General features: G+C 27.4%; 1 protein-coding gene across 2 annotated transcripts in view; it reads right to left on the bottom strand.

Annotated features, from left to right (window-relative positions):
• Positions 1 to 23658, bottom strand: part of LOC145286340 (synaptotagmin-12-like) — a 323763-nt gene that overhangs the window by 217186 nt on the left and 82919 nt on the right. The window contains exon 2 of one of the 2 annotated variants that reach the window (XM_080135262.1): positions 328 to 351. The exons of the other annotated variant lie outside the window; for it this stretch is intronic. The gene's annotated coding sequence lies outside the window, so the exon portion shown is untranslated. The remainder of the gene's footprint in view (positions 1 to 327; positions 352 to 23658) is intronic. 2 annotated transcript variants of the gene reach the window in all.

Here is a 23658-nt window from a genome sequence, read left to right as displayed (position 1 = left end):
TTTTCGTGTCTTTGCGTGTGTAAAAATAAAACATGTTACGTGTTAATTAATTGATTTATCTTTTTGCCAACCGTCGATATGACTTCCAATATGAATTTTATTTGAAACAAGCAAGGTATATGTATTATTTAATTTATAATTAACCACCAAAGATTGTTAATTAAATAATTAATTAACCAACAGATGTGTGTATTCAATATGTGCATTTTGTGACGAACATGCTATCTGAAAGTTAAGCGTGACAGACCAACAGATATAAGAATAGACAGAGCTTTTTAGAAAAGTGCTTTTATGCATTTAAAATGAAAGAAATAATTACGTAATTACCTTCGTTTCAAATGTCTTTTTAAGCTGCAAAAAAGAAGAAATTATGTAAAGCAAAGTTTCTTTATATCAAATTTTATACCCAAAGCGGTTAAGTTTGAAACTGTTGTTTTCACTAAATAGAAAATCTTATGTTTTTTTTCAGTTAAAAATAAATATCAAACACAAAAGAAAACAGCATTTCAAAATGCTTTCCCTGCTCGAATGCGATTCTCTTGTAAACATGAATCGAATGTGGTTACAATTTTCGCATCTTGAGATTTTGAATTCTTTGAAATTTTCGAAGAATGTCGAATCCAATTAATATTATTTTATATTTATTTTAAACATTGCTCAGTTTGAGGAATAACATCAGAGATGCAAAGTATAAAAAATAATGGTGCCTCTGCATCGTTGTGAAATATTTCCGTTTTTAATTTAAAAGAGTGACATAAAAGGGGACATAATTCAAAGATGGAGAAAGAGGGACATACACACACACACACACACACACACACACACACACATATATATATATATATATATATATATATATATATATATATATATATATATATATATAACCTGTCAAATCTGATTTCTTTAAATTTATATATTTGGCAGTTGAATCATGAAATGATTTTGACGAATACTAAAAACAAATGCCTTTAATTGCTACCCTCTTTTTTCACTGCTTTATTTCGATACACTTTCCTCTGCACCTCTAAAATCAAGGAAGCTTTCACAGGAAGGTGTTAACTCAAAATATTTTTTAACTAATCGAAATCAAAAAGTAACACCTACAATTGAAAATAGTAAGCCAACACAAACTTAGAAATTCTTATAAACAAAGCAATCAAAAGCTAGAGAGATGGAGATGACAACAGCCGATCACACCTGCAGGCACCCAAGAACTTCGTTTAACAACCTCCCCGAACGTGCCCTTCGGGCAAGGGAGGTAAGTTGAATAATAAAAGGACAATGACTCATCTACAAGCCTTATTCGACTCGTGCATACAATAACAGTCAGGTGCGGACAGAAATTAACTGCTATTCACACCTATAAACGCATTAACAAGAACAGGGTAAACCAACGCACACACATACACAATGCAAAGCTGCTAAATGCTCACGTATTTGCATACACTTATTTTCACACTATGAATATTTTAACCCAACTTTGTTTACCCAAACACGTGTTTGCATAAATAAACATTTTTTCATGATAGAAAGTAACTTTTATATTCTTATCTTTTGTATAAAATTGTTTTATTATAAACTTCAATTTTTTTTTCATTTTTCATTTACAAAACTTTTTTTTTTACGTTTTAGGTAGCACTTGCTACCTGATGACCCTTTCTATTCTCTCAATATTTCATTATTTCTTTTTCCCATTTTATATGCATACATATCAATATATAATGATGATAAACCTCACATCTAGACTCCTTATTCGTATTTTCATCAAAGTCTATTACATGATTTTAGATGTTAGAAAATGTCTAAAATTAAAGGTTTAGGTTGAATTGAAATTCAAAGAAATTCGTTTAATCATTTGTTGAATGACTACGACTCGAATTTAATGTAAATCGGATTTGAATTTCAAAATGGGTGGTTGTGTTCATATTATGCTTTCTAAAAAAATTTGAAATGATCAAAAGAAACTGAAATTGGTATTTATTCTTCTTTCTTGCAAATCCAACCTTTCTATTATGTTCTACATTCGCTGACACAAAATTCTCATCAATTCTTTTAGCATAAGCAGACCAACGAAGACTCTGCACCCATCCGTTATAATTAACCTGAAGTTTAGTGCGAGTCTGTTACCGGAAGCGGTGAGGGCTCAAAATCATCCCTTCTGAGTTTTTATTGTTAGAAAGGTTTTCCATAAAAACACCATTTTTATTGTTATAAACACCATTTTTATTGTTAAGCAATAAATTGCTTAATCATAAAAATAGCGTTTACATTAATACGTTATGGAAAACCTTGATTAAAACCTGATTTAAATAAAAAAATATTTCTTGAAAATAAAAAAAATAAAAATAACAAAACTAGTCTTTTTTTGTATATAATGTATAATTACTATATGTTTATGATATAACGTTTTTAAAAAAATAACAATTAAAAACTCTTTTACTTGAATATTTATTTTAAAAAATGTTTATGAAACAAGTTTTATTTAATCAAACATCATAAAAAATTTCCAATACAGAATATTTCCAAAATAGTTGTCTTTAAAAAGATGAGATTGTAAAAACAAAAGATTGCAAAAAAGTGTTTTCAAAAGATCTTCAGAGTAAATAAGAAGGGTCATACAAAATAAAAAGGGACGATTATGAGATCAACTTGCTCTCAGTAACAGGCTCGTACAAAACTTCGGGTGACTTTAGTTGATTATAACCCATCCAACTATTTATTATACTGTATGTTTGTAATTGTTCAAATATAAGTTTTAGCAATAGTTTTAAAAAAAAGTTAAAAAGATGTACTTTCACATAAAGATTCTTCTGCCATTGCTATTGGTGGTAGAGAAGGTTTCTTGTAGTTATTAAAGGAAAAAATTTTAGTCTTGGCAGCATTGAATGTGACCATCCATTTTTATCCCCATTCCACTACAGATTGGAGGTCATCCTCTAGTGTTTCTGCCATTTCTTTAGACATGTGTTCATTTGTTTTCCTGTCGTGTCGGTTATAGAACGTAGTGTCATCAGTATATATACTCATCTCACAGACAATTTTGCCAGGGAGGTCATTTATCAATATCAGGAATAATAGAGGTCCAAGGATAGATTTCAGGAGAGCTTAAACACCTACCATTTGGAAACAGATTTTTTTTCTAGAAATATTTCATGAAATATGTCATAAAATATGTCAAAGAAATATGTCATGAAATATGTCATAGAAATATGCCATGAAATATGCCATGAAATATGTCATAGAAAGCTGTAATGAAATATGTCATAGAATATGTCATGAAATATGTCATAGAAATATGTCATAGAAATATGTTAGGAAATATGTCATGAAATATGTCATGAAATATGTCATGAAATATGTCATGAAATATGTCATAGAAATATGTCATAGAAATATGTTAGGAAATATGTCATGAAATATGTCATTAAATATGTCATGAAAAATGTCATGAAATATGTCATGAAATATGTCATAGAAATATGTCATATAAATATGTCATGAAATATGTCATAGAAATATGTCATAGAAATATGTCATAGAAATATGTCATGAAATATGCCATAGAAATATGTCATGAAATATGTCATAGAAATATATCATGAAATATGTCATGAAATATGTCATAGAAATATGTCATGAAATATGTCATAGAAATATGTCCTAGAAATATGTCATAGACATATGTCCTAGAAATATGTCATAGACATATGTCATAGAAATATGTCATAGAATATGTCATGAAATATGTCATGAAATATGTCATGAAATATGTCATAGAAATATGTCATAGAAATATGTTAGGAAATATGTCATGAAATATGTCATTAAATATGTCATGAAAAATGTCATGAAATATGTCATGAAATATGTCATAGAAATATGTCATATAAATATGTCATGAAATATGTCATAGAAATATGTCATAGAAATATGTCATAGAAATATGTCATGAAATATGCCATAGAAATATGTCATGAAATATGTCATAGAAATATATCATGAAATATGTTATGAAATATGTCATAGAAATATGTCATGAAATATGTCATAGAAATATGTTCTAGAAATATGTCATAGACATATGTCATAGAAATATGCCATGAAATATGTCATGAAATATGTCATAGAAATATGCCATGAAATATGTCATAGAAATATGTCATAGAAATATGTCATGAAATATGTCATGAAATATGTCATGAAATATGTCATAGAAATATGTCCTGAAATATTTCATAGAAATATGTCATAGAAATATGCCATTAAATATGTCATAGAAATATGTCATAGAAATATGTCATAGAAATATGTCATGAATTATGTCATGAAATATGTCATGAAATATGTCATGAAATATGTCATAGAAATATGTCATGAAATATGTCATGGAAATATGTCATGAAATATTTCATAGAAATATGTCATAGAAATATGTCATGAAATATATCATGAAATATGTCATGAAATATGTCATAGAAATATGTCATGAAATATGTCATAGAAATATGTCCTAGAAATATGTCATAGAAATATGTCAAAGAAATGTGTCATGAAATATGTCATAGAGATATTTCATAGAAATATGTCATAGAATATGTCATGAAATATGTCATAGAAATATGTCATAGAAATATGTCATAGAAATATGTCATAGAAATATGTCATGAATTATGTCATAGAAATATGTCATGATATATGTCATGAAATATACCATGAAATATGTCATGAAATATGTCATAAAAATATGTCATGAAATATGTCATGAAATATGTCATGAAATATATCATAGAAATATGTCATAGAAATATGTCATAGAAATATGTCATAGAAATATGTCATGAAATATGTCATGAAATATGTCATGAAATATGTCATGAAATATATCATAGAAATATGTCATAGAAATATGTCATGAAATATTTCAGAGAAATATGTCATGAAATATGTCATAAAAATATGTCATGAAATATGTCATGAAATATGTCATGAAATATATCATAGAAATATGTCATAGAAATATGTCATAGAAATATGTCATAGAAATATGTCATGAAATATGTCATGAAATATGTCATGAAATATGTCATGAAATATGTCATAGAAATATGTCATAAAAATATGTCATGAAATATGTCATAGAAATATGTCATGAAATATTTCATAGAAATATGTCATAGAAATATGTCATAGAAATATGTCATAGAAATATGTCCTGAAATATTTCATATAAATATGTCATGAAATATGTCATGAAATATGTCATGAAATATGTATTAGAAATATGTCATGAAATATGTCATGAAATATGTCATAGAAATATGTCATGAAATATGTCATGAAATATGTCATGAAATATGTCATGAAATATGTCATGGAATATGTCATAGAAATATGCCATTAAATATGTCATAGAAATATGTCATAGAAATATGTCATAGAAATATGTCATGAATTATGTCATGAAATATGTCATGAAATATGTCATGAAATATGTCATGAAATATGTCATGAAATATGTCATGGAAATATGTCATGAAATATTTCATAGAAATATGTCATAGAAATATGTCATGAAATATATCATGAAATATGTCATGAAATATGTCATAGAAATATGTCATGAAATATGTCATAGAAATATGTCCTAGAAATATGTCATAGAAATATGTCAAAGAAATGTGTCATGAAATATGTCATAGAGATATTTCATAGAAATATGTCATAGAATATGTCATGAAATATGTCATGAAATATGTCGTAGAAATATGTCATAGAAATATTTCATAGAAATATGCCATAGAAATATGCCATGAAATATGTCATGAAATATGTCATAGAAATATGCCATGAAATATGTCATAGAAATATGTCATAGAAATATGTCATGAAATATGTCATGAAATATGTCATGAAATATGCCATAGAAATATGTCATAGAAATATGTCATAGAAATATGTCATAGAAATATGTCATGAATTATGTCATAGAAATATGTCATAGAAATATGTCATAGAAATATGCCATGAAATATGGCATAGAAATATGTCATAGAATATGTCATAGAAATATGTCATAGAAATATGTCATAGAAATATGTCATGAATTATGTCATAGAAATATGTCATAGAAATATGTCATAGAAATATGCCATGAAATATGGCATAGAAATATGTCATAGAAATATGTCATAGAAATATGTCATAGAATATGTCATAGAAATATGTCATGAATTATGTCATAGAAATATGTCATGATATATGTCATGAAATATACCATGAAATATGTCATGAAATATGTCATAAAAATATGTCATGAAATATGTCATGAAATATGTCATGAAATATATCATAGAAATGTGTCATAGAAATATGTCATAGAAATATGTCATAGAAATATGTCATGAAATATGTCATGAATATGTCATGAAATATATCATAGAAATATGTCATAGAAATATGTCATAGAAATATGTCATAGAAATATTTCATAGAAATATGTCATGAAATATGTCATAGAAATATGTCATGAAATATGTCATAGAATATGTCATAGAAATATGTCATGAAACACGATCACATACATAAGATCCTTGTGTAGAAGTTTGACTTTTCAAGTAAGATTTACTATTGAAATAAATAAATGATTAATCAAATAAATTAATCGAATCACTTGTTTCTGTCTTCCTTCTGAACAACAACATATTTCTGTTTCTCGTATTGTGAATGGCCTTCCTATAATTATATATATATATATATATATATATATATATATATATATATATATATATATATATATATATATACATTCCAATATCCAAATATTTATTTTTCATGCAAAACAGCTCCTTCAGCACATTACAATTCAATTCCGGTACAATTTTTTACAGATCCATTTCGTTATGCAGAAACAAACGGTTATTTTATTATTATATCAATACCGTATCTTTTTGTGCATATACTCTTCAGATAAAATTATACATTCTTTGCTTAGATTGCAAAAAATCCATTAGAATATAATTCTGTAAGAAAAAAAAGTTCATAGAAGACTCAACATAATGTGTTTGTTGCGGCAGCCATCTTTGTTCATATTTCAATATAAGTCTAAGTGTAGAATGTCTAATTTTTCTGAAGAGTCCCCATATTTTCCGTACTCTTCACCTATTTTAATAACCTTTGCATATGAACTTGCGTTATCATAACAGCCGCTTACCATTGATTTTTCATTAGGAATAACCATTGGTCTTCACTGGAATTTGGGTTGCAAAAAGCCTCCCCATGATCCCAGTGCTCTTTGCACTCATCTAGCGGAGGTCTGGCTAGTGCTTTCTCTCCTCGGTCTTTCCATCCTCCTTGACCGTACTCGCTTATTTGGTGTGCTGTAAGTTTTTGTTGCCACACTCACATTTTTTTATGGGAAAAGACAGCGGCGCAGTGGATTAAATTACTTTTATACTAAGTTTTGATGATTCCATGTGATGCTTCCATTTTCTGTATGTCCAGTTTTTGTCTACACCTCATCTGTGTTAGTCTCCGCATTCAAGGGTTTTCCTGAATATTTCATCCGTTTTCATTACTGTTATTTGTTGTATCTTATCAGTCATCCCTCTGGTTCCAATTTCTCCCATTCTCTTTTCAAAGTTTTTTGAGGATTGGTACATATTTCAATTGTATACATTTATTTCTGTATTATTTGCAGTATTCAGAATACTGTTCTATCGCCCACACTGAAGATTGAATCTTCAACCTTCAGAAGAAGTCATTTATAAGTGAATTGTACCAAGTACTTTACCCAACAGACCTTTGCACGGTTGAAAGTTTAATACCTAATGCAGCTAATACAAAGAATACAATTGCAAATTACTTTAGATTTATTCCCACTGATATTTATATCATGCTTGACGATATGAGAGCGTGTTACTGCCAGGGATTAAATAAATAATTCCATTCGAAATTCCACATAGATTCCCGAGTTTGAAAGAAAGATTCCTCCAGTTCGACAAAATTCACCTAAAAAAAGGTCAAACATTAGTCCAAATAATCTAAATAATCCAAATAATCCAAATTATCAATCCTCATAAAAAAATTCTGAAACATAATAATTGTTTTTATATAATAACTGTTTTTATATAATACTTGTTTTTATATAATAATTGTTTTTTTATAATACTTGTTTTTATATAATAACTGTTTTTATATAATAATTGTTTTTATATAATAATTGTTTTTATATAATAATTGTTTTTATATAATAATTGTTTTTATATAATAATTGTTTTTATATAATAATTGTTTTTATATAATAACTGTCTTTTATTTAATAATTATTTTTATATAATAATTGTTTTCATATAATAATTGTTTTTATATAATAATTGTTTTTATATAATAATTGTTTTTATATAATAATTTTTTTATATAATAATTATTTTTATATAATAATTATTTTTATATAATAACTGTTTTTATATAATAATTGTTTTTATATAATACTTGTTTTTATATAATAATTGTTTTTATATAATAATTGTTTTTATATAATACTTGTTTTTATAAGATAATTATTTTTATATAATAACTGTTTTTATATAATAATTGTTTTTATATAATACTTGTTTTTATATAATAACTGTTTTATATAATAATTGTTTTTATATAATAATTGTTTTTATATAATAATTGTTTTTATAATTGTCTTTATATAATAATTATTTTTATATAATAATTGTTTTTATATAATAATTATTTTTATATAATAACTGTTTTTATATAATAATTGTTTTTATATAATACTTGTTTTTATATAATAATTATTTTTATATAATAATTGTTTTTATATAATAATTGTTTTTATATAATAATTGTTTTTATATAATAACTGTTTTTATATAATAATTGTTTTTATATAATACTTGTTTTTATATAATAATTGTTTGTATATAATAATTGTTTTTATATAATAACTGTTTTTATATAATAATTATTTTTATATAATAACTGTTTTTATATAATAATTGTATTTATATAATAATTGTTTTTATATAATAATTATTTTTATATAATAACTGTTTTTATATAATAATTGTTTTTATATAATAATTGTTTTTATATAATAACTGTTTTTATATAATAACTATTTTAGTATAATAATTGTTTTTATATAATAACTGTTTTTATATAATAACTGTTTTTATATAATAATTGTTTTTATATAATAATTGTTTTTATATAATAATTGTCTATATAATACCTGTTTTTATATAATAACTGTTTTCATATAATACTTGTTTTTATATAATAATTGTTTTTATATAATAACTGTTTTTATATAATAACTGTTTTTATATAATAACTGTTTTTATATAATAATTATTTTTATATAATAATTTTTTTATATAATGACTGTTTTTATATAATCATTATTTTATATAATAATTGTTTTTATATAATAACTGTTTTTATATAATAATTATTTTTATATAATACTTGTTTTTATATAATAATTGTTTTTATATAATAATTGTTTTTATATAATAACTGTTTGTATATAATAACTGTTTTTATATAATAACTGTTTTTATATAATAATTGTTTTTATATAATAATTGTTTTTATATAATAACTGTTTTTATATAATAACTGTTTTTATATAATAACTGTTTTTATATAATAACTGTTTTTATATAATAACTGTTTGTATATAATAACTGTTTTTATATAATAACTGTTTTTATATAATAATTGTTTTTATATAATAACTGTTTTTATATAATAACTGTTTTTATATAATAACTGTTTTTATATAATAACTGTTTTTATATAATAATTGTTTTTATATAATAATTGTTTTTATATAATAACTGTTTTTATATAATAATTGTTTTTATATAATAACTGTTTTTATATAATAACTGTTTTTATATAATAACTGTTTTTATATAATAACTGTTTTTATATAATAACTGTTTGTATATAATAACTGTTTTTATATAATAACTGTTTTTATATAATAATTGTTTTTATATAATAATTGTTTTTATATAATAACTGTTTTTATATAATAACTGTTTTTATATAATAACTGTTTTTATATAATAACTGTTTTTATATAATAACTGTTTGTATATAATAACTGTTTTTATATAATAACTGTTTTTATATAATAATTGTTTTTATATAATAATTGTTTTTATATAATAACTGTTTTTATATAATAACTGTTTTTATATAATAACTGTTTGTATATAATAACTGTTTTTATATAATAACTGTTTTTATATAATAATTGTTTTTATATAATAATTGTTTTTATATAATAACTGTTTTTATATAATAACTGTTTTTATATAATAACTGTTTTTATATAATAACTGTTTGTATATAATAACTGTTTTTATATAATAACTGTTTTTATATAATAATTGTTTTTATATAATAATTGTTTTTATATAATAACTGTTTTTATATAATAATTATAATAAAAAAATGTTATTATGTTTCTGAATGTTTGAGATGAGAATTGATAATTTGGATTATTTTGCGTTATTGTTTAACTTTTTTATGCATCTGAATATTATTGAAATAAAAAAAATTTGGAAACTGTACGGATATTTTAGTGCACTTTTTTCTCTATGCATGTCTTGCCAGAGTAGAAAACCGGTATCTTCCTAGCTTACATTAGACAGTGAACAGAAACAAAGAAAGACAGTAAACATACATCTCAAAGTAGAAGAAACTATTGATTTTCTTTTATCCGTTTTACTCTAAGATAGTGTAAAAGCGCTGGCCAGAGGTCAAGGGTAAGATGGTTAAAGCTGCCAACGATGTTCATTAAATCGTATCCTCATCACATCTGAAAACATTTGTATAAATGAACTATTGGATGAATCGAAATCAATAGCTGAGATAAAAGATTTCGATTTCATAAAAAAAATTCTTGACCTGGCGCTTATCAATAAAATCGTTTGTGATTTAGTATTTTTTTTATAATCCCTGCTAAATCTCAGTTTGATTGATTTTCACCATTTTTTAAAACCTATGCCAATTCATCTCGAGTACTTTCAGATTTATAAAGCAGAAAGTGAAAGGGGGGGGAGAAAAACATTTCTGCTCAAGTGCTCGTCAGCTCTTACCTTGTGAGATGCGCCCATTCATCTTTTAATTAGGCTTGATTAGTCAATAAGCCAATCCGTCGGTCGTTTGGTGTGTCATGTTAAAGTTTGAAGTAACACGTTTTATCATCATAAAACTAGACATTTTAGCCGTGGAAAAACGGTCAAAAGTTATAGCCCGTTGATTTAGAATGAGTGTTTCATACCAAAGTGATGTTTGAATATGGTTAAATTTGTGTCCATTTTTGTTTTTTTTTTTTGCATTAAATGCTCATCCATATTAATCCTTAACTGTGTATAAAACAAATACCATAATACTTAGTTCGTTGCACCTTATCATAAAGGTCCGTACAAAATTCCAGCCAGATCAACCCAGTAGTTTTCGAGAAAAGTGAGAGCAAATGGGTAGTATGATGAATAATCCTTTTTAATTCTTAACTGTTGCATCAAACGCATACCATAATACTTAGTTCGCTTTAATTTACCATAGCAAACGTCTATATAAAATTTTAAGCTAGATAAGTCCAGTAGATTTTGAGAAAAAGTGAAATGTACTGAAAGACAAACAGACAGACTGAGAGAAATATGATATAAATAGAAGTTTACATGATTTATTAATAATAGAGATGAGTACACTGTTTAGGTGAGCGCTTTAAAAAAATTTAAGGGTGTCATTTTTGAAATTATTGATATTTTAACATTTCTGCTAAAGAACACATCAACTCATATCTTTTGAGATGCGTCTATTCATCTTATATTGAAACTTAGTCAGTCAGTAGGTCTATCTGTCGGTTGCTCTGTCTGTCACGTTAAAGTTTGAAGTAAAGTTTTCATCATTAAAGAGAAATGAAATCAGTTAAAAAAAGTGAAAGTCAATTTGTTATATCCTGAATATCTTATAAAAACTAATGTAATTTTAACTCCAGTTTAAATATCGATTCGTTTTTGGTCTGATGAGGTGTTATCCTTGAATTGGGATTCCACTGAAACATGTATGTACATATGTAACCAATAATGTTTGTATAATAAACAAACTGTATACCAGCTCTGTCCTGCATTGAGCACTCTTTAATAATCATGTGAGTTTCATTGGATTTACATCTAGGAAACCAATCCATACAACCATTATATATGTGCACTTTCTTTTGGGCGCTTGTGTGTGTGTGTGTGTGTGTGTATATATATATATATATATATATATATATATATATATATACGCACAAGCGCCAAAAAGAAAGTGCACACTTGTAATTTTTTCAAAAACTGCAAATTTAAGCTAAATTTAATGTAACTGTTTAAACAACCTATACCTCATTTGATTCGCCTTTTATTCTTCTATAATTTTACCTGTTCATATTTGACTTTTAATTGAAATATTCTAGTGTTTACGTCAATTCTAAAAATAACTTCAAATTGAGAAGGCAAAAAGAAAGTCCGCACAATGGAAAATTGTCATTTAAATGACACTTTAGGACATTAATGCAACACAAGTACAACAGGAACACAATGAACTAGTCAATATTTAGTAGCATAGCCCTTCTGCAATTTGACAGCCTGCAATCTTTTGTGAATTCCTTGAATTAGACTGCAGCAATACTCCGGGAAAGGGCATCCCACTTTTCTCTAATTTTTGTCCAAAGTTCTTCCAAATTTGAAATTTTATCATTGTGTAGCTGTTGCTGGATGTAATGCCATACGTTTTCGATAGGATTGAGCTCTGGAGATTGTGCAGGCCAATCCAAACACTGAATATCATGCTCTTCCAAGAACCTCTTGACATTGCCAGCTGTGTGAATGGGAGCATTATCCTGCATGAAGATGGGATTATCATCCAAATTCCGACCAAAGTAGGGTAAAAAATGCTCAGTAATCATATTAATGTACTCAGTAAAAATGCTCAGTAATCATATTAATGTATGTAATTAATTCGACCTTGCAAGCGAACTATAGGCCCTGGACCATTGGTACTAATAAGGCCCCATACTAAAACTGAACCTCCACCACCTTGCAGCATTGAAACTGAGCACCTAGGATTAAATTCTTCGCCTTTCCTTCGCCTACCATCACTGCCTAGCCTATTGAACTTGCTTTCGTCACTAAAAAGCACTTTTGACCAATATGAAGAATCATGATCTCCATTGCATCTGACGAAGTCCAGACGGTGCTTTCTGTTCTTTACAGAAATCATTCGCAACATATCCTTGCAAATTAAATTCTTTAATCTGTTCTTGACAGTAGAAAGAGAGTATTTTTTAACACGATTACACTGTTGTTGGATTTTGGGAGCCGTTTCAAATCTGTTTCTTAGGCTGCAGATCTTGATAGCATTGTCTTCTCTAGTATCTTCTCAAGTAACTCTAGTACGACCAGATTTAGAGGCATCATGAACACTGCCGGTGTTTTGGTGCTTTTGCACAGTCATTCGTACCGTTTTCTCATCACATTTAAATCTGCAGCCGATTTCTCGATTGGATAAACCAGAAAGGTGGAGATTAATGAGCTCCTGACGATCACTAAGAGAAAGTCGTGGCATATGAACTAAATGTTACGTTGTATAACCTGGAACAACAACAATTATGATTAGAGATGCTTTACTGCCTATTGGTGGATATTTTAAACTTATTTAGGGCAAGAATTTAAGTTGGTTTTAAGCGAATTTGTTGCTGCGGACTTTCTTTTTGCCTCCTCAATTTGAAGTTATTTTTTTAAATTGACATGAACACTAGAATATTTCAATTAAAAGTCAAATATGAACAGGTAAAATAGTAGAGGAATAAAAGGTGAATCAAATAAGGTATAGGTAGTTTACGCAGTTACATTAAATTTAGCTTAAATTTGCAGTTTTTGAAAAAATTACAAGTGTGAACTTTCTTTTTGCCGGCACTGTATATATATTGAGCACTTTTAGTTGAATTGTCGGTCAATTTAGCTCTTATGGGAATATCATCATATAATAATCAGATCACTCTGACTGACCTCAAAAACATTTAAAAATAAAATGTTTAAATTTCAATGTTATTTCACGCAGTTAATGGCAGCCAAATGGATACGGTCTTTGCTAATAAAGCCAGATATGGCTTCTGTTGCTGGGTTCGAATCTATCGACTGGTGTTAATCGTTACACCTGGCACTGAAGATTCTCGAAAGGGTGAAACACTAGTGTCTGTAGGTATTTAATAATTATTATAGTAAATATATATATATATATATATATATATATATATAAATTTGTTCATGCGTTTCTAGAAGAAGCATTTCATCATAAAGCGACAAAACAAAGCTGGCACAAGCAGATAAACATCGTTAATAAGGTTATTTAACAGAGAAGTTGAAGACATCGGAAAGTAGTACATTTGTAACGTGGTCGTTACTCTTTATTTTAGTAATTCATAAGAATAAATATGGAAACAAATAAATAAAATCCAGCATTTTTTATTACTGTTATAATTGTTTTATTACTGTTATAATTGTTTTATTACTGTTATAATTTATTACTGTTATAATTGTTTTATTACTGTTATAATTGTTTTATTACTGTTATAATTGTTTTATTACTGTTATAATTTATTACCGTTATAATTGTTTTATTACTGTTATAATTGTTTTATTACCATTAGAATTGTTTTATTACCATTAGAATTGTTTTATTACTATTATAATTTATTACTATTATAATTGTTTTATTACTGTTATAATTGTTTTATTACTGTTATAATTGTTTTATTACCGTTATAATTTGTTTATTACTGTGATAATTGTTTTATTACTGTTATAATTATTTTATTACTGTTATAATTGTTTTATTACTGTTATAATTATTTTATTACTGTTATAATTGTTTTATTACTGTTATAATTGTTTTATTACTGTTATAAATGTTTTATTACTGTTATAACTGTTTTATTACCGTTATAATTTGTTTATTACTGTGATAATTGTTTTATTACTGTTATAATTGTTTTATTACTTTATAATTTTTTAATTACTGTTACCATTGTTTTATTACCGTTATAATTTTTTATTACCGTTAGAATTGTTTTATTACTGCTAAGCTAATCAAGAACCTTGATTCCAATAAAGCAACTGGCCCTGACGGCATCCCAGTTATAGTGTTAAAAAAGCTTCAACCAGAACTTGATCCCATACTTACGAAACTGTTTAAGCGTTCCCTTAAGGAGAAGTGCTTTCCAACTCCCTGGAAGACCTCATCAGTATGCCCTGTATTTAAGAACTCAGGTGATAAGTCATCTCCCTCTAAGTACAGACCAATAAGTCTCCTGTGTGTTATGAGTAAGTTGCTGGAATCCATATTAAATAGAGAAATAGTCAACTACCTCAGCAGAAATAACCTTCTTAGTGACACACAATGGTTTCCATTCTGCAAGATCTACCGCAGATGTGCTAACGGTTATATCTCACAGGATTAGTGAATCTCTTGACAAAGGCTTCCTTTCTAGGGCAATTGCTCTTGACATATCAAAGGCCTTCGACAAGGTATGGCATAAGGGCCTACTTCACAAGATTTTCAGCTACGGTATCACTGGAAATGTTTTCTCAATCATTAAATCATTTCTCTCCGATAGGCTCATAAGAGTAGTGGTCGATGGACAAAAATCAGAGGCCCACAGTATTAATGCTGGAGTCCCTCAAGGGTCAATCCTGGGCCCAACTCTCTTCCTGATCTACATCAATGATCTCCCTAAACACATACTTAAATCATTCGTTGACATCTATGCTGATGACACGACCATCTACGGCAACACATCAAAGGCTGTAAATGACAAAGCTCTCTCTGATTCTCTCTCCTCTGATCTCGAGCGCATGGTTCAGTGGGGGAAGACGTGGCTGGATACCTTTAATGTATCTAAAACCAAACTCCTATCTTTACATCATCAACGCTCTGATCCCCAGCTGGCATCAATTGTGATGGATGGCTCTCGTCTAGGAGAAGCCCCATGTTTTGACAATCTTCTGGGTTTGTCCTTTACTCCTGATCTGAAATGGAACACATACATCAAGTCTGTTGCCAAGGTCGCTGGAAAGATGGTGGGATCCTTCTACCGCTCCAAAAGATATCTCACTACTGATGCAATTCTCTATCTATATAAAAGCCAAGTACGTCCAAGGATGGAATACTGTTGCCATATCTGGGCAGGAGCTGCTAAAAACAGCCTATCTTGCCTTGACAGAGTACAAAATAGACTTTGTGGCTTAGTGGGGGATACCCTTTTCTCTACCCTGCAACCTCTCTCCCACAGAAGAGACATTGCGAGCCTATCCTTGTTTTATCATTATTTCCATGGCAAGTGCTCGTCTGAGCTCAAATCTCTGGTCCCCCCTCGCCAATCTTTCACGAAAAACACCTGTCTAGCTGAATCCACTGTGAAAAATTTTCCCCACTCTTTATCTGTGCCTAAATCAAAACATAGATTCCATGAACAAAGCTTCTTTCTTAGAACTGCACGACTGTGAAACTCTGTTCCGTGTGCCTGCTTCCCACCTGACTACAACTTGGATGTCTTCAAGTCCAACATTAACAAATTCCTAATGAACCGCCCCCTTAAGTAAACACTTTATTAAATCTCCACACTAACATACTGTATTTGCAATTACCCTTATCCCTGAGTGGCTTCCGGGCCTTGATAAGTGGTGAGTGACAACCATGTAAAAAAAATTATTCTTAGAATTGTTTTATTAGCGCCATAATTTTTTTAGTACTGTTATAATTGTTTAATTACTGTTATAATTGTTTCATAAATGTTATAATTATTTTATTACTATTATAATTGTTTTATAAATGTTATAATTATTTTATTACTATTATAATTGTTTTATAAATGTTATAATTATTTTATTACTATTATAATTGTTTTATTAGCGTTATAAATTTTTATGACCGTTATAATTGTTTCATTACTGTTATAATTGTTTTATTGCTGTTATAATTGTTTTATTACCGTTATATTTGTTTCATTACTGTTATAATTGTTTTATTATTGTTATAATTGTTTTATTATTGTTATAATTGTTTTATTACCGTTATAATTGTTTTATTACTGTTATAATTGTTTTATTACTGTTATAATTGTTTTATTATTGTTATAATTGTTTTATTATCGTTATAATTGTTTTATTACCGTTATAATTGTTTTATTACTGTTATAATTGTTTTATTACTGTTATAATTGTTTTATTACCGCTATAATTGTTTTATTGCTGTTATAATTGTTTTATTAACGTATATACTGTTTCATTACTATTATAATTGTTTTATTACTGTTATAATTGTTTTATTACTGTTATAATTGTTTTATTACCGTTATAATTGTTTTATTACTGTTATAATTGTTTTATTGCTGTTATAATTGTTTTATTACTATTATAATTGTTTCATTACTGTTATAATTGTTTTATTGCTGTTATAATTGTTTTATTACCGCTATAATTGTTTTATTGCTGTTATAATTGTTTTATTAACGTTATAACTGTTTCATTACTGTTATAATTGTTTTATAAATGTTATAATTATTTTATTACTATTATAATTGTTTTATAAATGTTATAATTATTTTATTACTATTATAATTGTTTTATTTCCGTTATAAATTTTTATTACCGTTATAATTGTTTAATTACCGTTATAATTGCTTTATTACCGTTATATCTGTTTCATTAATGTTATAATTGTTTTATTGCTGTTATAATTGTTTTATTACCGTTATAATTGTTTTATTACCGTTATAATTGTTTTATTGCTGGTATAATTATTTTATTACCTTTATATTTTTATTACTGTTATAATTGTGTTATTACTGTTATAATTATTTTATTACTGTTATAATTGTCTTATTACCGCTATAATTGTTTTATTACTGTTAGAATTGTTTTATTACTGTTATAATCGTTTTATTACTGTTAGAATTGTTTTATTACCTTTATAATTTTTATTACTGTTATAATTGTTTATTACTGTTATAAGTGTTTTATTATTGTTAGAATTGTTTTATTACTGTTATAATTGCTTTATTACCGTTATAATTGTTTTATTACTGCTGTTATAATTGTTTTATTACTGTTAGAATTGTTTTATTACCTTTATAATTTTTATTATTGTTATAATTGTTTATTACTGTTATAAGTGTTTTATTACCGTTAGAATTGTTTTATTACTGTTATAATTGCTTTATTACCTTTATAATTTTTATTACTGTTATAATCGTTTTATTACCGTTATAATTGTTTTGGCACAAATTAAAAGTCTCTCGCCATTGTCCATCTCAGCCGGTGAACACTTTTATTCCCTGACCCCACGCCGGCCATAACTAACAATTTCTTGTCTTCACCTTTGCAAGTCCATTTTCTTCGACGTCGCACTTTGCTTCTCTGCCGAGCACATGCTGTCCTTTTCCCGTGTTTTTTTTTACTTTTTCTAGTGCGCACTTCCTAATTTACATGTGCCCATTTTTAGACTACTGCTGCCGCCACTCGTAATCTCTGCGCAGCCAGCCATTCCTCGCCACTGCTGATACTTTTCCACGCGTTCATATGCACTAAGTTAGACATTCACCAATTTTGTGTTTGCTCATTTATATTGCAACATTCTTACTTTAAACAAGCAATTGACTTTAAACAAGCAGTTGACACATGTATTTTTACCTTTTTTTGCAGACTGTTTTCCTCATCTTCATAGTTGTCGTTATTAAACCACTTTTAACAACCTTTGGCCTTTTTCAGGTGTTTAACCGTGACGGGATAGGAATACTGAGTCTTTTAAATGTATCTCCAGTAATCACTGCCTTCCATAGTTGTTGTGCCACCACGTTTTAGCCAACTGATCCCCTGGTTAGCTTTGTGTAGGATTGAACTGCTATCTTCAGACAATGCTCACCTGGAATTGTAAAGATCAATGCCTCCTCTGTCAACTGCGCCACGGGTTCCAAAATGCAATCAAGGTTGGATTTTATGCTCTTAAAATCCAATTTTTATGTTCTTATTCTGGTTTTTCATTGTCGCGTCGGTACCAAATGGTATTATATATTATTTTATTTTTTGGAATCCTTTTAGATGAGGCTTCATAATTTGTGTATTTTTTGCGGACTGCTATCCTAATCTTCATAGTTGTCAACTTCATTAAGATGACGATAACAGTCCACAAAAAACGAATACACAAATTATGAAGCCTCATCTAAAAGAATTCCAAACAATACAAATAAATAAGATAATATATAACAGTTCATACATGTCTTTTACAACAAACACGCATTCGCTGTACTTATGGCGTTTTGTCAGTAAACGATCAAGAAACACAAATTAATTCATGAAAGTCCTACACGATTTTCATTCTTTAATTATCGCTTTTCCATGTGGGCCATTCTCTGTATGTTTGTATCGTCTAGTGGATGTTGATCAACCGTTTAATTTAAGCAAATAAAACTCATGATAGGAACAATGGATTCACACATATATAAATAAATTAAATCATTTTCAATACTTTTCACACATAAATAAATACATTAAATCATTTTCAATACTTTTTCACGCATATATAAATACATTAAATCATTTTCAATAATTTTTCACACATAAATAAATATATACAATACAACAATTTCAATACTTTTTCACACATAAATAAATACATTAAATCATTTTCAATACTTTTTCACGCATATATAAATGCATTAAATCATTTTCAATAATTTTTCACACATAAATAAATATATACAATACAACAATTTCAATACTTTTTCACGCATAAATAAATACATTAAATCATTTTCAATACTTTTTCACGCATATATAAATACAATAAATCATGTTCAATACTTTTTTACGGATATATAAATACATTAAAACATTTTCAATACTTTTTCACACATAAATAAATACATTAAATCATTTTCAATACTTTTTCACACATAAATAAATACATTAAAACATTTTCAATATTTTTCACGCATATATAAATACATTACATCATGTTCAATACTTTTTTACGCATATATAAATACATTAAAACATTTTCAATACTTTTTCACACATAAATAAATACATTACAACATTTTCAATACTTTTTCACGCATATATAAATACAATAAATCATTTTCAATACTTTTTCACACATAAATAAATACATTAAATCATTTTCAATACTTTTTCACGCATATATAAATACATTACATCATGTTCAATACTTTTTTACGCATATATAAATACATTAAAACATTTTCAATACTTTTTCACACATAAATAAATACATTAAATCATTTTCAATACTTTTTCACACATAAATAAATACATTAAATCATTTTCAATACTTTTTCACGCATATATAAATACATTACATCATGTTCAATACTTTTTTACGCATATATAAATACATTAAAACATTTTCAATACTTTTTCACACATAAATAAATACATTACAACATTTTCAATACTTTTTCACGCATATATAAATACAATAAATCATTTTCAATACTTTTTCACACATAAATAAATACATTACATCATTTTCAATACTTTTTCACACATAAATAAATGCAATATAACATTTTCAATACTTTTTCACACATAAATAAATACATTAAATCATTTTCAATACTTTTTCACGCATATATAAATACATTACATCATGTTCAATACTTTTTTACGCATATATAAATACATTAAAACATTTTCAATACTTTTTCACACATAAATAAATACATTAAATCATTTTCAATATTTTTCACACATAAATAAATGCAATACAACATTTTCAATACTTTTTCACACATAAATAAATACATTAAATCATTTTCAATATTTTTCACACATAAATAAATGCAATACAACATTTTCAATACTTTTTCACACATAAATAAATACATTAAATCATTTTCAATAATTTTTCACACATAAATAAATGCAATACAACATTTTCAATACTTTTTCACACATAAATAAATACATTAAATCATTTTCAATAATTTTCACACATAAATAAATACATTAAAACATTTTCAATACTTTTTCACACATAAATAAATACATTACAACATTTTCAATACTTTTTCACACATAAATAAATACATTAAATCATTTTCAATAATTTTCACACATAAATAAATATATACATTAAATCATTTTCAATACTTTTTCACACATATATAAATACATTAAATCATTTTCAATACTTTTTCACACATAAATAAATACATTAAATCATTTTCAATACTTTTTCACTCATAAATAAATACAATAAATCATTTTCAATAATTTGAATGAAAATAACAAAAGAAAACACACAAAAAAAAAATAAACCGAAACCCAAACCCAAGAATCATATTTAGCAAACGTACTTATAAAAACATTTTATTAACGCATTTCTCGAAGTAGAAATAAACTTTATTGGATTGACATTTACAGAACAAAACGATTGTAAATCACGACTCAAACTTGTTTCTTTCGTGTAAACACTTAAGACGAGTCACGTCACAATCAGCTGCCATGAAACAACAGGTAATGCAAGAATAATGACTGTTATATGCAATGTCTCCATCCCCATCACTTGTTCTGCACTCTTAATCCCACACCTTCTCTCCTTGCCTCTCATCAGTTGCCATTCATCGTTCGTCCATAACAGTATCGGACTCGGGCATAACAATAGACAAATGTGACTATTTTAAAGGTGAACCTTTGTTGTTTCAAGTTATTTATGATTGATAACAATTGCTACAATCAAATGCACATCTTTTGCCTTTTGTGTATGTGTGTGCGCGCGCGTGTGTGTGTGTGTGTGTGTGTGTGTGTGTGTGTGTGTGTGTGTGTGTGTGTGTGTGTTGAATCTCGTCAATAACTTGTCAATGTTTTCTTCTACTGCTTCTTAACATGGTTGATTAATCTGAAGTACTATTAGGCTGTCAAGAAGGTTCTTGCAATATTTTAATTTTTGATTTCAAATGATAGATTTTCAAATAAGTTTTGTTATAATACTTTTACTTATATATTATTTAGAAGAACGTTTTTCGGTTTATCTAATCGTTTAAATTACAATCGTTTTTAAACAAGTATGTCTTTTTTTTTCAGTATGTTGAGTACAAGATAGAAAAACCGCAAATTAGTCAAATTTTCTTATTTCAATTCAAGCTAGGCCGAAAAGCTGCTGAAACACCTCGCAATAACAACGAAGCGTTTGACCCAGGAACTACTACTGAACGCACAACACAATGGTGGTTTAAGAAATTTCGTGGCGGCGACGAGAGTCTTGAAGTGGTCGGTCATCGGGTGTTGACAACGATTAATTAAGAACATTAGTCGAAGCCAATCCATACACAACTGTTTGATAATTTGCTTCTGAATTAAACGTAACGAATACGACAATTTCCAACCACGAGACAGATCGGAAAAAAACAAAAAAACTTGATAAATGAGTGCCTCACGAATTGAACAACAACCAAAAGAAACGCTGTTATGAATTGGCATCTTCCTTTTTACACAACAAGAACGACCCGTTTCTCGACCTGGTTGCGACTTGTAATGAAAAGTAGGTTCTTTACGATAATCAGTAACGCTCAGGTCAGTATTTAGACGTTGATGAAGCTCCATGACACTTTCAGAAGTCAGAATTGCACCAAAAAAAAGGTCATACTGACTGTTTTGTGGTCTGCAACCGGTCTCATCTATTACAGATTTTGTTTTTTTTTAATGCAGGAGAAACCATTACCGCGGTGAAATATTGTCAATAAATGGATGAAATACACCAGAGACTTGCACCTTGCATTAGTCCACAGAAAAGGCCCAATTCTCCTTCACAACAATGCCCAACCAAACATTGTTAAATCGACCCTGGAGAAGTTGAACAAATTGAACTACAAAACTCTGCCTTATCCGCCGAACCCTCCAGACCTCTCCCCTACCCACTACCACTTTTTCAAACATCTCGATATTTTTCTGCGTGAGAAATGCTTCAAAATTCTAAGCAATATAAAAAAAACACATTCAGCAACTTCATCGCCACCAGAACGTAAGATTTTTGCGTTACTGGCATAAATGAACTTTTTTTGCGTTGGCAAAAGTGTGTTAATTCTGATGGTGCTTATTTCGCTCAATAAATTTTTATTTGAGTCAACATCAGACTTCATCTAAATTTAAAAGTTAAAAACCGCAAGAACTTTCTTGTCAACATGATACACTGCTGGTGGCCTCCTTCAAAATCTCAGGCGCATGAGAAACATGCAATTGACCTTTCTCTATTCTTCTCTCATTTTATGGTCTTCAGCTTTCTACTCTTGAATGCCTGCAATACAAAAGCAAACTGGTCCAAGCTGACATAATTAAATAACTGCGTTATTCATTACACATCAATTATGTCGTTACAGAATTTTTGAGATGGGGATTGCTAATTTGTATCATTTGTATTATTCGAACTAATGTTCTCATCTTCAGTGTTACCATCAAAATCTTTCGGCCGATATAACCTCCAACCTTCATTTGGTGTATCTTGTCAAACTCGGGAATTGTTTCTGTTGAACTCGAGAACCTGTACATAATTTGGAACAGAATT

This window comes from Euprymna scolopes, chromosome 10 (genome assembly GCF_053919585.1).
Source record: "Euprymna scolopes isolate OS-2025 chromosome 10, ASM5391958v1, whole genome shotgun sequence".
NCBI classification, from domain to species: Eukaryota; Metazoa; Mollusca; class Cephalopoda; order Sepiida; family Sepiolidae; genus Euprymna; species Euprymna scolopes.
Note: the sequence above shows the minus strand (reverse complement) of the source record. Positions and strands in the feature narration are given on the sequence as shown.